This window comes from Cygnus atratus, chromosome 15 (genome assembly GCF_013377495.2).
Source record: "Cygnus atratus isolate AKBS03 ecotype Queensland, Australia chromosome 15, CAtr_DNAZoo_HiC_assembly, whole genome shotgun sequence".
NCBI classification, from domain to species: domain Eukaryota; kingdom Metazoa; phylum Chordata; class Aves; order Anseriformes; family Anatidae; genus Cygnus; species Cygnus atratus.
Genome location: NC_066376.1, coordinates 6,114,629 through 6,130,906, shown reverse-complemented (window position 1 = coordinate 6,130,906; position 16,278 = coordinate 6,114,629). Strand labels below are relative to the sequence as shown.

Genomic DNA, 16,278 nt, shown 5'->3' with positions numbered 1-16,278 from the left:
CATTTCTACCCTCAGTGCCCTGTCTGTAAATGTGCGTAACAGGTGCTTCCTCAATAAAGAGCAACCACACTCTAAAAAACTCCCTTAACGATATTTAAAGCCTTGCTGCAGCACTTGGCACTCAAATGGTTTGCTCTAGTATTTCACAACGCAATAGATACAATAGCGGTAACTTTTTAACGTGCCATGCACTTACATTTAAGGCAAGAAAAATGCCCTTAATACAGCAGAATGTGGAAACTGAATAGTGTTATCAGGTCATTTAGGGGTGACTGTAATGCTACGTGTGGCCAACAGGTGAGCACAGGAGCCTGGCTCCCCAAAGAGGCTCCTTGGAATTGCTGGAAGCACTGTGGAAGGAGCAGAAATTTGGCAAAACGTCATTCTCATGGGAGAAGAGCCATTTTATGGATGGAGGTTTTATATGGATATATAAAATATATATGGATGTGGGTGGAAGTTTTATATATGCCCTATAGTGCCTATAGCGAAGTAGGAATAATAATTTTTTGTCCAGTCATAACACATACAATTATTTAAAGGGAAATGTTAAGGTGTTTATTTTTATCACAGGTATTCAGAACTTCTTCTAATTCTCTCAGGACATTTGAAACAAATTTACTTTCAAAGAAGTAGGTTTTGAGTTTCTTTCACTGTCAACACCAAACCCGTATGTCTGCAATTACCAAAAGCAGCACTGTCAGAAAGTGATCGCAAGGACTTGAGATGCTCTGGAAACCCTACGCTCTGCATGCCGAGAAAGCTGGCTTGCAGTACGCGCCAACATTTTATGCAAGATAAGGGGAAACCTCATTTCAAGTGCATGTGGTGCTGATTTTCCTCATTTGGGAAAAATAACCGAAATTTAAATTCTACATAGATTTTCAAAGACTTGACTGGAATGGCAGTAATTAAAATCTTTGACACACTAATCTTTGGCAGGACTCAAGCACAGACGCGAGAAAGAGTCATAGCCTTTATTTTAAACTGTGTTTTTCTCATATTATGGATGATTCTGTTAGGTCCCAACTCCCATTCCTAGGAAAATTAATATATTTATACTGAGACTCTCGATTATAGCTTAGAAGCTAATTAACTTATGACTTAGATAAAGGTTTTTCTTATTTTGCTGGAAGAGAGGAAACACTAATAAAGCTCTTTCACCAGAAGAAACTCTCTAAAATTGTCAACAGATTTTAGAATCAGTGCCACATTTTTGGTAGAAAATCCTGGCACCCTTTCTCAATCTGTGGTTTAAAAACAATTTTTAATATATTCGTCCATCTGGTTTAGACGTAGCATAATGACTAAAGACTTGTGAAAAGGCGGGGGGGAGAGGAGAAGCTTTATTTTTAATTTTTATTTTTAGTTTAGGAATCACACATACAGGAAGAAAGAAAGAAACTTTCTTTTTAATATCTCATTTTTGTCCTTACGTCCAATATAAGCACAGATTGTATCTGTGCAGCAAATTACACAGGTCACAGAACTTCCTTAAAAAGTATTTATAAAGCAAAAGGGAAGAGCCTTTGTGCCTTAGAGCAAAACTTTGATTAAATCTACGTAAAATGTTTATCACAGCATATCTTTTATTATATGCACTTTTATCACTTGCCATTATTTGTAACATTTTATATTATGTTTGCATCCTGAAGCTTCATCCAAGATAGAAACCCCCTTCCTCCCCCACTATAGGCACTGTTCAAACACAACATGAGACATTGCCTTGAAGAGCTCAGAGCATAAACAGATGAGACAGATGATACGTGGAAAGGAAAGTTGACCCAGAAAGTTCTAACAACGCATCAAAATCATAACGCAGGTCATCTACAGAGCTCATACCTCATATATATATGTTACAATACATGCAGCACATCTCAACTGTGATGCAACTTGTCAGCTTTTCATAGACACCAACCTACCTGCAGCTGCCACCAACATCCCACTGGGAAAAAAAAATCCTTTTCTTTTTTTTTTAAATTCCTTTTCTAGTATATTATTTAGTTGCTGATATCTGTATTCATCTGTCTGGAGCAAAATTGCATTTTGAGTCAAAAATAAATATAGTATTAATGACAGGTTGACAACTTTCTGTAGCACAGTAGTAGCACAGAGGATTGAAAGCAGTGGGCTTGAAAGACCAAAGGTAATACTAATATATTATTATGCCAAATATGCTTTTTATTTTACATACTTTTCTAAAAAGATGACAAAGTAGGAATTGAATTATCACAGAAGAAGAACAAAGAATTGAAAATCCCTTCACAGCCAATCTGTTCAGCTCCTGCAAGGAATATAATATGCTACTAAATGCTATCCTACTATTGTGCTCAAGCCCCATCTCCTCTCCAGATGTCCATCTTTTCTTGCACTTAATTCTGGTCACACTGATGTCCAGATCAGAATCAAGGGAAAGGATGAATGGAAGGAACTGTTTTGCCTCCCTCCCTCCCATGACAAACATCCTGGGGGGTACAAGGAGATAGAGGGCCTCAAAGTCTGTATAAAAACCATATAAGAAGCCAGCTGCAAGTAAAATCATTTTCAAAGGTTGGCAACAATCCATTTATATAAATGCCTTCTGATGAGGGATATGCTACCAGACCCAGGAAAAAATGAATAAGGTCAGTTCTGTTCTGTCTTACCACTGTACCACACAATGTCCAGCTGTGGTACAGAATACTCCTGCCAGGGCATAGATTCAACCTTAGTTACATTGGCTTTTTTCTTTTTTCCTCTTTTTAAATCTTATGACAGATTTTAAAACTCCATCCTAGCATCTCAGAGAAGAAAACAATAATATAAGTGATTAAACAATTAATAACAAATGAAAAAAAATCTTAAAATTGAAACATTTCATCTGATTTCAGGCACTCAAATATCCAAGACCATCATTTCTGTCTTCCTGGATTTGTCCATTTCAAGATTTAAAATCTACATATCTTTATGCTTTTAAGTGCTATGCTGGGTAAGAGTATCACATAGCGTTTTTTTGAAGGAGAAATCCAAATATCTATGAATGTGATCAAAGGAGGGATTTCAAGAGCACATAGCATGAAACCAGGCTGAAATCACTATAATTCCATGTTCCTGGGAGCAGACTAAGTTCTGTGGCGGCTCTCAGCTAGAGTGAATAATCACAGGATTTTACTGCTCACAGGAATGAGCAATGCAAGTCCTTTCAAGCTAGATGTAGAAGATTTGATTTTATTGTTCAGTGCCACAATCTACAACAGTAACATGTAGTCATGTGTATACAGCTAGCAGAGCATTAATATACAATCATGCTCTCTCAATGCAAAAAAAATCTGTAGTTTCAGCAGTGCTGGGTCATAACTATAATTGTTATACTTACAATATCACAGTATTAATGAAAGAACTAGAAAAGCTATAAAAAGCTGCTAAGCAAAGTCAAATATTTAACAATATGATAATAAAAGTCTGCATAATTTTTAGGGCCTACCTCACTTAACAGAAAAGCAATCCATGACTGAAAAAAAATTACTTTCGCTTCTAAGAAGAAAACACCAGAATTATAAAGAATCATGGTTTTCCATACAGCGATTCTGAAAGAAAATATTGGAAGAGAAACCACCTTTGTGTGAAAATTTATCAGTGGAAGTTTTTGAGGAGGGATGAGGAAATGGCCGCTTGGAGAAGGATTTCAGTACTGAAGGTGTTGGCTGATGGATTTTACTTTGAAGCATCCAGGATACTACGGTGCCAATTTATTGTTCAATATATTGAGTTGAAAGTGTCTTTCCAGCAGCAAAGCACTTCTGGAAATATGTTGGTTTTTTTTAACCAGATGTCCTTACCTTGGGTGTTTCTGTGCTGTTTGTACCTCAGCAAGGACATAATGGATTTCTATAGCCAATAAAATCACAAGTGCTCTTCTGCATGGAGTTCCAAGCTTCAGAGTAACACCTGACTCTAATAGGAAAAAGCAATGTGCTCTCACTGCTATCGTGATGCCTGTGAGCCAAAGGCCTACCTGCGCTACGTCCCAGCACCGTGCAAATGCTTCCTGACTCTCAGCATCCAGGCCAGCCCAGTCGCAGGGACACAGCTGGCCTCCTTTCCCCCCCACGAGATCCAAATCCTGCCTCCGCAGACTTCCTGACAGGGCTTCCCCTCATCCTCACTCATGTCAACGAATAGCTGGCCTCAAATCAATCCCAGACGTTGTGCTGCCCAGAGGATCTAGCTTAAGCCTCTAGGGAAGGAGGAAAGTCTCCTGAAGGGGAAACCAAACCTCAAGCCTCTGTTGTAGCATGGGACCCTCACCTTTTCTACGGCACTACCCCTTGCTGGTGACAGTATTCTGTAAGCATACAGAAGAAATACTGGATTGTTGGATTCTCATCTAGCCCTCTTCAAATAACCCACCACATAGATGGCTTTTACAGTGAACCTGAGAGGCTTCCAGAGGTGGGGTTACTCTGGACCAACAGCAAGAGTATATACAGAAGCATGAAAAAAAATAATAAAAAAAAAGACCTGCCAACCATCTGTCATTTTTGCATCCAGATCAGACGTCCTACAGCTGGCAGAGGCAGAAGGAGAGCGTGCTGCAGACCCCTGGCCATTTGAACTTTACAAGATGCAACGAGCACCTTACAGAATGATTTACTTTTCTTTTTGCAGAGGAGTTCTAAAAAATAACAAGCCAACAAAAATACTGAAATCAACTCAGAAGTGTACAGTAGCTGACAGTCCACTCGGATTTCCTTGACTTAACTGAAATGCTCAGCTATCTCTCACTGCATAGCAAAATCTGCCAGTGCACTATGGTATTCAGGACAGTACGAGATTCTCCTCTTCCAGTATCCTGTGATGTGCATTGCGTTACTAAGATTTTAAGTAATCTACGCTTAGAGAAACTGATCTGCCAATTACTGCTTCCTGCAGATGGCTCTCATTTCAATTCAATTTTATTCGTATAAAAGTAATTACTGATACCTTTTTGGGCACCATCATATTAATAAATGTGTGAAGGAGGAGACAAGTTTTATTAAGGATCCAGTTTTATTATCTTAAAAATATTGCTTGTTATTCTAACTCTGGTTGGAAAGCTTTGATGGCTCCCTGGAGCTAATTGATTAATAATCATTGCCAACTGCATTTTAAATTTTAATTTTGGCTTTGGCTGACTAGCCAAATTGATTCCCTAGAGCTACAAAACTACTCTCCACTATTTTGAGTAGCTGGGCATTGGATGAATAGTTTAAATGTGTTGGAGGAAGTGAGCAGCAGTGTTAATTCTCCTAGATTTAAATTTTATGAGGCAGAGAAAACATACAACCTTCCCTTTGCCTTTCTGCCACGTCAAGAGCGCTGTCTGAATGGAAGAAGGCGGGTGAGCAGAGAAGGCCCTGAATCCAGAAGATGGGCTAAGGATGAGTGCCCTGGCTCGGAGCAAGGCGTGAGGCTGGAGGCCAGGGGAGAGCCGTCTGCAAAGGCTGGGAGGAAAGAGTTCCTTGAACGAACACACGCCGCAAAAGCATTTCTTTCACATAAAGTAAATAAGCTCTGCAATCTGCTTTTGGTTTAAAAATATCAATGGATAGCTTATTGTAATACTTACATGTGAAATGGGTCGTTTTAATTATTTTGTTTTTATCTGACCTGAAAAGCACACAAGCTTTCCTCAAGACGAATGAAAGAGGTCAAAGTGCTTGTGTGAAGTGCTGAGCTCTCAACTCCAGTGAGAAATGCAGGGATCTAGATACTTTCGGGGTTACATGCTTAAGTAGACTAGCTTGTTATTATAGACTTCTGCTTCTGAATCTCCCTAATGTATCTTACAAGGTTACAAGAAGTCATTTCAGATGAAATAATATATTAAAGCTGCTTAATTATTTAATTAGATGCATCCTCTTTTGTATAATACTATGCACAGAAGAAAGCTGGATCTCAGCGAGAAATATCTAATGACTACATTTAATAAACTGTTAAGAAAATTCATTTATACTAAATTTTATTTTACTGGAAATGAGAGTCATTAAGAAAGGATGCATTACATTTTCTTAATTAGGTTCGGAAAAAAAGAAGTTATCTTACAGGAAAGAGAATCAGGCAAAAAAAACTTAAGTATTTTACCCCAATATTTATGGGCTTAACACGCATAATCTAGTTTTCCCCATCTGAGGAAGCACTTCACAGAACGATAGCTAATTACTGCTAATACAATTTATAGCTGTTGCAACATATTTGAGAAAATTTATCAGGAGTCTTAAAAAGCCTACTGAAAAAAATGCAAATAAAAGTAAACTTAACTTTGGAAAAAATCAATTCATCCAGAATGAATGGCAAGCCTCCTCAGGCAGGTGAGAACAAGTTATCTTTAGAGCCATCATCTCGTTTGATACAAGATCTCAGGTATATGGGAGGAAAATCTTATATATGTGACTGAGAACGAAAGTGCTGCCTGTAACCTCCAGCTGGCTAACTCTGGGATTTTTGTTCCTCATTTTATCAAAAGCAATAAAGAGGAACAAAGCTGCTCTGGTCACTTGCAGCAGTACAAGAAAGGACTGTGTGGACAGCAGTACATCGTTAAGGTCAGGTTAATGTTAGAATTAGCATCCTATGAAAGGTACTGAGTGGATGCAAGTACTGCTGTCAAGCATGGATCAAAACAAAAAGCATTCCTGTCCTAATTCTCTTGCAATTTTAAGTAGACCCCAACACAGAAGACAGAAAGCTCTCTCAGAGCTGCTAGAAGGGTTTGGAATATTAATCCATATATTGCATGCCCACCCAGAAATCAGTACAGACACTAGTGGCCTTTAGAAATATCTCAAGAGAACACCATAGGAAAAAAAAAATCTACGCAAGATCTTCTTTCAAAATATGGAACTGAGAAAAATCTTACAGGTCTGTGGAGATCAGACACTGGTACAGGGCCAAAAAAAATCAGAGACTCTTCAGCTGAGAAGAAAATTATGCCTCATTTCTTTTGTGTCGCTTGAAAGGAAACCTTTGAATAGTACAAGGACTTTGGTAAGTCACAAACTTGATCACAGTTTAATTGAGCCATCTGAAAAATGAGATAATGTAACAATTTCCCAAAAGCTGTCAAAACAGGAGTGAATAAATTAGCATCAAAGTATTTTTCATTTATTTTGTCAAATTATAGTAATGATATACTATCACTAAAGGTATTGTGGAAAAGCAAATTATCATTACTGTGACCCATAAAAGACAGAAAACTTTTTTAAAACAAAAATAAAAATCTCAACAAAGATGGGTACCATTAGTTAATAACATTGTTTTCAGCTGATCCTGTAGAAGATAGATGTCAAATGAAAGGATTTCCAAATTCATGCTAATGATGCTATTAACTATATATTTTCCCCATGAGAATGTATGAACCAAATGCCCAACTGAATATTTTGACAGCTTTCTTTCACACTGAAAAAAAATGGTAGAAACACAAAGAGACAGAAGGTTTCAAAGTAAATCACTCCACAGCTTTTACTGAAATATGCTTTGAGATATGCACTTGTGACCTTCAATAAAATTAAAGATTTGGAAAGATGAGTGATTTTATTTGGAGCCATAAAGCAGGATTAGAGTTTCTTAATGTATTTTTCCCTTTTTGTAAAATTTAGTGACCATTTATGGGTATGAAATTTACAAAAAGAAATCTCTTGTCTCTGCCATAAATTAAATAGAATGATGAGCAGATTTAGCAAGATATAAGAGCCACCGATGGTCAGAATTTTAGCAAGGACATGAACTTTCTCTCTTGCTTTCTCCTCTTAAGCCATACATAAGTGCAAAGCAAATCAGTCAGAAAGCTACTCCAAATCTATTCCCTGTTTAAGATGTAGGGAAGTTTATTTGGAACAATACTAATGGCTAACACATAAGAGGTTTTGTGCAGGGAAAGTCGTGTGAGTCTGGCAGCTTTTCCAAAGCTCGGTTGAGTGTCATCATGAGCATCTACTTATTTCCTGGAGAACCACACAGTGGTTGATGTTTCTAGTATTTCCTCCTTTTGAATGAGTTGGAAATACTGCATAAACATCTTCAGTATCTAAGAACTTCTACTTATAGCTTAGAAGCCTTAAAACCTGACATTTCAGAATCTTAAATCATCTGTTTTGTCTCTAGAAAGCAGGGTTGCTAAATCAGCAAGCTAGAAACAGCAAAATACATCCAAAAATATTGGTAGGTAACGAGGTTCTTCAAAACTTGATACATCAGTATGGAGGGGACTTGCTAGAAACAACTGAAATTACAAAAAATGTAGTTCTGCCTACCTGGAACATTTCCAGGATAATATTACTGATACGCAGAATGTATTCCCATGGTTCTTTTTTTTTTTTTTCTTCTCTCTACAGAAACTCTTGGTAAGAATAGCTAAGATTGGATCTAGGTTATTTAAAGATGCCTTTTGTTCTTAGATTTGGCGCTGTTTCTAGAATTAAGTAGTAAACAATATTATTTGTCAGAATTAGCTTTAACTGACAAGTTCATCTTCAGTAACTACAGAAGCCTCAGTGCCTGCTCTGGCCTTGGAGATGGCTTAACCAGCAGCTCTGTGCAGTGCCTGGGCTCATTTCTTGAGAGGCAGGGCTTCCTAATTCAGGTTTATCTGAGTGTTAACCTGGTTATTCAGCTTCCAGACCCAAGTCAGCATTTCTGCACAGCACAGAGTCATGCAGGCACCTTCCTCTGTTCAGAGCAGGTGCAGGCATCTCTTTACTAACCTGCACTGCAAAGTTGGTCTGGCATGGCAGCGCTGCAGACCAGGTATTGCCCTCCTGCTTTGGTCTGCCCTTCTTCAGGCAAAGCCTGGATCATTCAGCCCAGAGAGCTGCAATATTTAGAGGTGGAAAAAGAGACAAGACATATATAAGAACAGAAATCCGCATGAACTCATTGAATTAAAAGGTAGATGTTAACATGCTTCTTCCAAAGCTGCAAAATTGTTGTACTGGGATCATAAAAAACAGCTAAACCACCGAGAAGTGAATAATGCTTTAAAAGCAATTCCTGTGCAGTATGACATCCTGTGGATGTCATGTGGGGGTTAGAAAAACACTGGCAGGCCTCCAGCACAGTTCTGCGTATCACTTGCCACCAAGACACAGAAAAGTGAGTTCAGAAGTCAGTAAGTGTATCAGAAGGACTGAAAATCACCGAGTCAGGCTGCCGTCAGACATCTTGATTAAACGGGCAAAAGCTGCATGCTGCTATTACTGAGAGTGTAACGTGACATTCACAGAACCCTGAATGCATGGTTTGAATAATCAGATGATGAGAACACTAATATTTGGAAGTATCATAAATCCAACTCTGAAACAGTAGTGTATCTGACTTTGCTGCAGCCAGGCTGAAGTAGGATAAAAGCACTGTCCCTCTGACAGTCGGTGAACATTTATTATGGTGATAGTCGGAGTGTTTGTGCCATGGTTGTCATTAGCACAAACTGAATAATAAACTGGGGAGAGAGGTGCAGCAAATTAAATGTGAAATCACAACGTGACACGGCTCAATGATGAATCCAATACTGTTGCCCATAACCCAAAGCCGGTGTGACATGCAGCAGAAGGAATCACACACAGACTCTTGGTTCCCTCTGCGTGAGGCTGGCACGAGGCTGCAGTGACTGCAAACAGTGTGTTAGTGTCCAGGTCTCGGATTTCCAGAAAGGTCACAGACACCAAAGTTCAAAGACCAAGAGAATGTGCTGGTGTCTGGAAGGGCCAGAGAAAGACAGAGCATTACAGACGCTTCACTGAAGAGGCTGGGAGATTTAGAAAACTGATGCAGCCACGAGAAGGATGCACACACCAGGAAGGGAAGGAGTTACTTACAAAATGTGGGAAATGCAGTGATTTAGGAAACTGTGCTCAGTAACAGGTCCAACATAACCAACATAGCAGAGTAATTTTTCTGCTTCATATACCCTACCAGCAAGCTTTGCCTTCCACAGAAGGCAGCATGCCTGAATACATTTGCAGAATAGCCCTAAGCAGCACCACAGCTGGAGAGTGAACGTGCCTTTTCCATCTGCCTCCCAGCAACAGTGTGGGCATACTGGCACCCTAAAAAAAAGCAAAGCAGTAGGCACTGCAGCAGACAGCTTTGTAGGGTTTCTGAGCAATACTGGGGCTGCTAGGGAATGGCAGATGTCATGGAATACTGAAGTTACACAAAGGACTGCAGGAATACGATAAGGTAACTCTACTCTCTTATTAAGACAAGACTGCTTTTCTCTGCCATGAACAGAGACAGAGACCCCCTTTAAAAATCCGTCCAACCATTAACATCAATTGGCCAACCCTCAGTTTTACAGGCACGCTGATTTAGGTCAAAGAGAGGAATACCACTTCGAGGTAGGTAGAAATTAAAAATCAAGCAATACAGAAAGCTGGAGCAGTGCAAGGACAAAAACATTGTTCTTTATAGTATCAGGAGAAGTGCAAGCCTTTGAAATCAGATAGTAGCAAGTGCCTGCCCAAGTTCACAAAAAACAGCCGCAGAACACCGCCAAATGCAAATTTACCCTCTATCTGACTCCCTGGATTCACGCGCTCTCTTACATAACTAATGAATGTGACAAAATGACTAAAAGCATGTATGAATACATTCATTACATCCATACTTAATGCTTGCCCCAGAACCTTTAAAAAATAACCCTTCAGTTATTAAAGCAAAACTAGCCTCCACCACAATGTCCCTTATCTTTGGGGGAAAACTGCTCTTTCAAGACACCTTAAAGCTACAGCTCTTGAAGGGAATTTGCCAACGTTGCTGTTCCTAATTACAATAGCTTCTCTCAAATTCACATCCTCCTTTTGCTCCTGGATAACTGAGATTCATAATTTGATCACTGCTCCAATAGTTTATGAATTTGAAGATAACTGATGAGCTTTACATATGCTGCATCTCCCTGCCATGAAGAAAACTCATCCTCTGTCCTGGCTGTTAAGGCACAGCGTTTGCAGTGAGACATTCCTGCCCTCTGTGCTACAGTTTGTGTCAGAAGAGCTCACCAAATTCCATCTCACAACATTACATAAGCCAGTAACGTCATCCTGGGAACAGTGGCAGTCACCATTCAATGAGAAGGAAAATCTGCCCAGAGAGATACGTTAGCAATTTGCTGATGCCTTGTGGAACATCAGGTGAAGCCTTGCAGTATCTAGAGCAGCCCAACGTTTAGGGAATCTATAGGCTGATACACTGACATTGACGCTTCCCTAAACCACTGGTGGTTTAAACTCTCCTAATCGCGTGAGTGTTTGGGTCTTTCTATTTATTCTGATATTCCAGATTCTGGAATTTCAAAATGTTTCAAATAGTTTTCTTCCCAAGATTAAAAACAGAAAATCTGCCCAAAATTTTCATTAGTATTTGCATTAGACTTAGATGCAATTTGATTTTGCATTTCATTTTCATGATACACACCATATTGGTTTTAATATCAAAAGAGACTATTATGAAAATCCAACCTCCTACACAATACAGATCATACAAAATCTACCATTTCCCATTGCAAGTCCATAGCTTCTAGCAGAGCTACAACAGTAGCGAATTGTTGGAGAGAGAAATTAGCTTTGAAATGGACCATATATTAATGTAAAATTTTAGTGTACACAGAGTTTTAATGCAGGGTAGAAATACTGTCATTCTTTCAATGGTAACAGCATTCTAACTGACCCAAAGCCTCCTATGAATTATACCAAAAATTAAGAAGCAAATTTAAATCTGCTTAAATGTGATACGATCTGAACATAACATTAAAAAAGAAGATAGAAAAGAAAGAAAAAAATCAGGTCAAAATATTTTTCTTCAGATCTGCTTCCAAACAAGAAGTGATCTCACTTACAAACAGCGGTCTTACGCATCCCCAGCGGGAGGGCCTCAAGCACACATCATTTGTGCCTTTCTGCCTTCATTCATCTGGCATTGTACAGAAGACACCCACTGATGTCTTCCCGACACTGCGCAGTTGTCTTCCCAGGAGGGTGGAGGAAGGAGAAATGACACTAGATGTTAGTGTTAGTTGCTGTCAAACCCAAGCAGCCAGTCTCTGGAGGGAGAAAAAACAATCTCTGGCTGTTTAGGTTTCCAGTGCATTGGCTACCCTTAGTATCTAAAAGCTTAAGCCATTGATGGTGAAACACCAGGGCCAAGTTTGAAATTAATAAAGATCAAGGCTGGCACCAAGGAGAATGACTTAAACAAGTTCAGAACCACGTATCAAAAATCATCACTGACCGTGGCTAAAAAAATGCTTAGACTGTGAGAGAAAAAACAGCTTAAAACATGTTATGGGTCAACGAAGCAAACTAAATCTGACACAAGCCCACTCAATTTATGTTAAACTTAGAAGCTGTTTTTCAGCACTCACGAGTGTGGCTGTATGTGCCCAGGAGCTCTCTCAAGTCACCTGCACGGTTGGATGAATGCCTCTGTGATTTCCTGAAGGGCCACCTTCATCCCAGCTGTGTGCTCGCAACTCTCAAGTGCTGCTGCCCGCTTTACACTCTGGCACAGGCCCCTGTTGGTCCTTCAAAAACCAGAAATTTCCCAGATCCTAGCACTGAGTTAATGCTAAGCTGCCTGTTCATGTCCTTCCCCAGACAGCCCCTGCTCCAGCAGGCACCTTGGAGTAAATACCAACTTTATGTAATTCATGTATGTTATATACATATGCTTGCAGCGATGCCCCTGAGATTTGTGTTCTTTAAAGGAAGGGCAAGTTTTCTGTACAAATGTCCCATGCTTGACACTGTTTTTAATAAAGTTTGGCCAAGGACTGGGATCTGCTTCCATTCTGCAACCCCAGCAGATAAAGAGCTGCCTTGGGTCGCACGCTGCTCTCAGCAGTATTACCAGTCGGCCACTGTGCTCAGCAAAATTGGGAAAAAAAATTGTGTTCTGCAGAGTCAGACTATTTTCCCACTTAGTGGGAAATTCTGTTTTACTTTTGCGTTTCTGTAATTTGCCCTTGCTTTGCATTATTCTTTTTTTTTTCTTGTTTTTATTTTCTTGTTTTCTAAAGAAGCGCCTGACATTCTGAATCGCACCTACATTTAAGTCAAGGATGAAAAAAGTAGCCTCTGCAAAGGAAACTGAAAAGACAGTGCCTTTTGGCATTGTTTGGGAAACACTCTGCTGACACACATTACTAGAAGAACATAAATTATTACAAAGAGAAAAGAAATGTACTCGAGCAGTGGATTTTTGAAATGTAAACACATAATATTCCAAGGCTTAGGTAATTCACAGCAATATCCAGATAACGATATTTTCCATTTCTGCTACTTCAGATACCAGTCTTGTAATTCCACATACTTTTGGTAACATCTACTCATATTTCTGTTACTTTAATGGGTGACGGAGAAAACCATACGTGCAGATACATATAGCAATGAACTTCCTGAGCCAAACTTAAGAATAGAAACATTTCTAGGAGAGAATGACTTGCCAAGACAAACAAGTTCTGCCAACATTTTAGCACCACAGAAGGTCAGTTGGGTTATAATTAAGTCTAATTAGCATTCTCATGAATTGCAACATCTTTTCACTTGAAGGCATGTAATGCTTAGAAAAGTAGGGATTTTTATTTCATATATTCTAAGAATCAAAGTAATGAGACATTCTAACCTTGGCTTTAAACATGATTCACCACTTACCATCATAAAAGAGAAAAGGCACATCATCATTAAAAGGAAAAGAAAGAAATGTGTGTAGTTTATGCAACCACTAATACTCACTGCTCCACTCCTGCTTTCTCCTATTCCTCTGCAGTAATTTTAATGATTTTCTTCTCTTCTGTTCAGTACCACTCCGGGTTTGGTTTTTTTTAGCATTATTCTACATTTTCTTTCCTCCTTCTCACAGTTTTATAACCCTTCTGCCTCCCTTTTTGCTTTAGCACCCTATTTTTAATTCTGTCTTCAGATCTTGCTGCCTGCTGTCCCCAGCAAGCTGGAGAATCTGATGCTGGGAGACTTTCTTCTTTCTATTTCTGCAGGCACACCGTGATCGCCATGTTGGACAAAACTGCGCTGGGAAACCACCTGAGATTCTCTCATGGAGGGAAACGGTGAAACAAAAATTGGTGAGCAGAGAGAATTTTTTTTCTCCCCTTTTCCTTTTCCTTCAGGCCAACGCAAAGAGAAAGAACCGTGAGCCATGTGGCCTCCTCCTCCTCCCCTGGAGCACTCAGGATTGAAAACCTTTTTCTCACTCATGAGAAAGCAGCTGAAAAGGCTGGGCTGGCAATGCCACCCAGCACCTGGGGGTACACAGGGATGTACCCCTGCCATGGACAGGCACACGGCTTGCTCTGGCATCGCTCTTTGTGCTAAGCATCACTGCGGGCACAACTGCGACTGCCAGCGTGCTGCGCTCCCAGGCGCCAGGCAGCGCGGTGCCAGGAATGGTCCTGTCTGTCCCCAGCACCCCCTCATCGACGCTCTCTTCGTTAACTCCTCTCAGCTAAAAGGATGAGGGATGGCTTTAGAAAGCTGTCTTAGTGCCTCAGCAGCGAGAGCATTGCTGCTGCGGGCTGCCTGCTACTTCCATGTTACTTTTCAAACAGAACACACAAAGCTGCTGCAGAAGCAGGGATTTCTAAGAACAATATCCCCCAGGAAACAATAGATGCTATTAAATGCGTTTTATTTCCTCCATGTAAAGTCATGCTCTTTCCCCCTAATGATACCACTTGAAACGGAAATTTATTTCTCTGCTGAAGAATTTCTCTTTATTTCATCCCACATACCAGAAAAGATGATTCTGTCCTCTAAGGGAAGTACTAGCTCTTCAAATATGTATGACCTACAAAGTAAGTTGAATTTCCCCTTGCATGTCAAAAGTCTACGTGTAACACAACTCTTTCACTGAACACTTTCTAGCATTTTTCTTTGCAAGTTAACAAAAAAAATTAAAATAAATATTTTCCTGTCAAAGTTGAAGCCCCATATAGTTGTGTTTTCACGATGTGAATAGTCTATTAAGAAATAAAAATGACAGTTTTAATTGCTGTATGGTACTTCGAGTTCCACCTGTCCTACAGGAGATTCACATGTCATCAGGGAATTAAGATGCCACCTCACTTAGTAACCCTTATTTAATGGAAGGTTTTTTACAATAGGTGGGGCAAAACATAAATCCACGGCACCCTTTTGTTTACTTCCAATTATACTAAGCTCTTGCATCTGTAAGATTACCTTATCCTCCCACGTATTATTCATGCCTGTAGCTCTACAAAAACACACAGACTGAAATCCTTGACCCACTGAAGTTTCTGGGGTTTTTACAATGGTCTTCCAGAGCTTGGATTTTAGTTTCCTTTCCCCAGATAATGATTTCCTATGATTTCCTTCTCTGATGACTCTAAATATAGTTGTTTCTTTTTCCAATCTTGCTTGGTAGAAAAGACTTCAGAGGCGTAAAAGGATTGAGCCAAGATGATCCAAGATAGTCGCAGGACATTTGGGGCCAGAATGCTGTCTACGGTTAGATCTGCTTGGTTGTTCAGCATTTTATGACTATCCCTGATAAGAATTCAGATCAGTTGCTGCTGAACCAATCCCAGACAACATATTGCCATACCTATAGCAGTTGAACTCTGCTATTACTGAACTATGTAGCAGGAATACTGTTTCAAAGTAACTTGGTATGGGTTAAGTGAAACTCTGGAGTCAAATTAGTTCAAATAGAGTTTCATATTCTCTCATCTAACAAGGCACGGGTCCATACAGGTAACAGCAGAATATCAACAAAAACCCACAGTTTGTTCCTTTGCTTTCCAAACCTGAAAACCATTATCTCTAGATAATCACTTACTAGCACACATACCGCAGTATAGCTTGAGCAGATGGTTCAAAGCTAACTGTCAATCTGTCTGCAGTTCAAAACAGCGGTGAACTATTCCAGCTGTTTTCCAGATCAAAAATATTATTGTCATTTTGCTATCACTGCATGCTGAGGGTTATGTAACAAAAATGCACATGTCCCTCTGCCTGGAACGCAATTAATTTCCTCCCTCCCCACTGAGAGTGGTAGGTAACAATTCAGACAGTCTGCATGCTTCAGTTTTAAGCACTGCCAGAGATGCAACACTGGTTTTATTCCTCATGGTAACCCACTATTAGTAACACGCCAGCCTTCTGCAGGTCTTAGAGACAGGGCATATTTTGTAGTTTGGGGAAAAAATAAACACTATCTTCCTGCTTATACAAGACCTCTGTCTGTAGTGTACTATAAATGCTTTGTTGTAGTTCTCTATTTTAACCATAGACA

General features: G+C 39.6%; 1 protein-coding gene across 1 annotated transcript in view; it reads right to left on the bottom strand.

Moving 5' to 3' along the window:
* C15H7orf50 (chromosome 15 C7orf50 homolog) overlaps positions 1 to 16,278 on the bottom strand; it is a 125,620-nt gene that overhangs the window by 10,207 nt on the left and 99,135 nt on the right. The gene's annotated exons all lie outside the window — the stretch shown is intronic.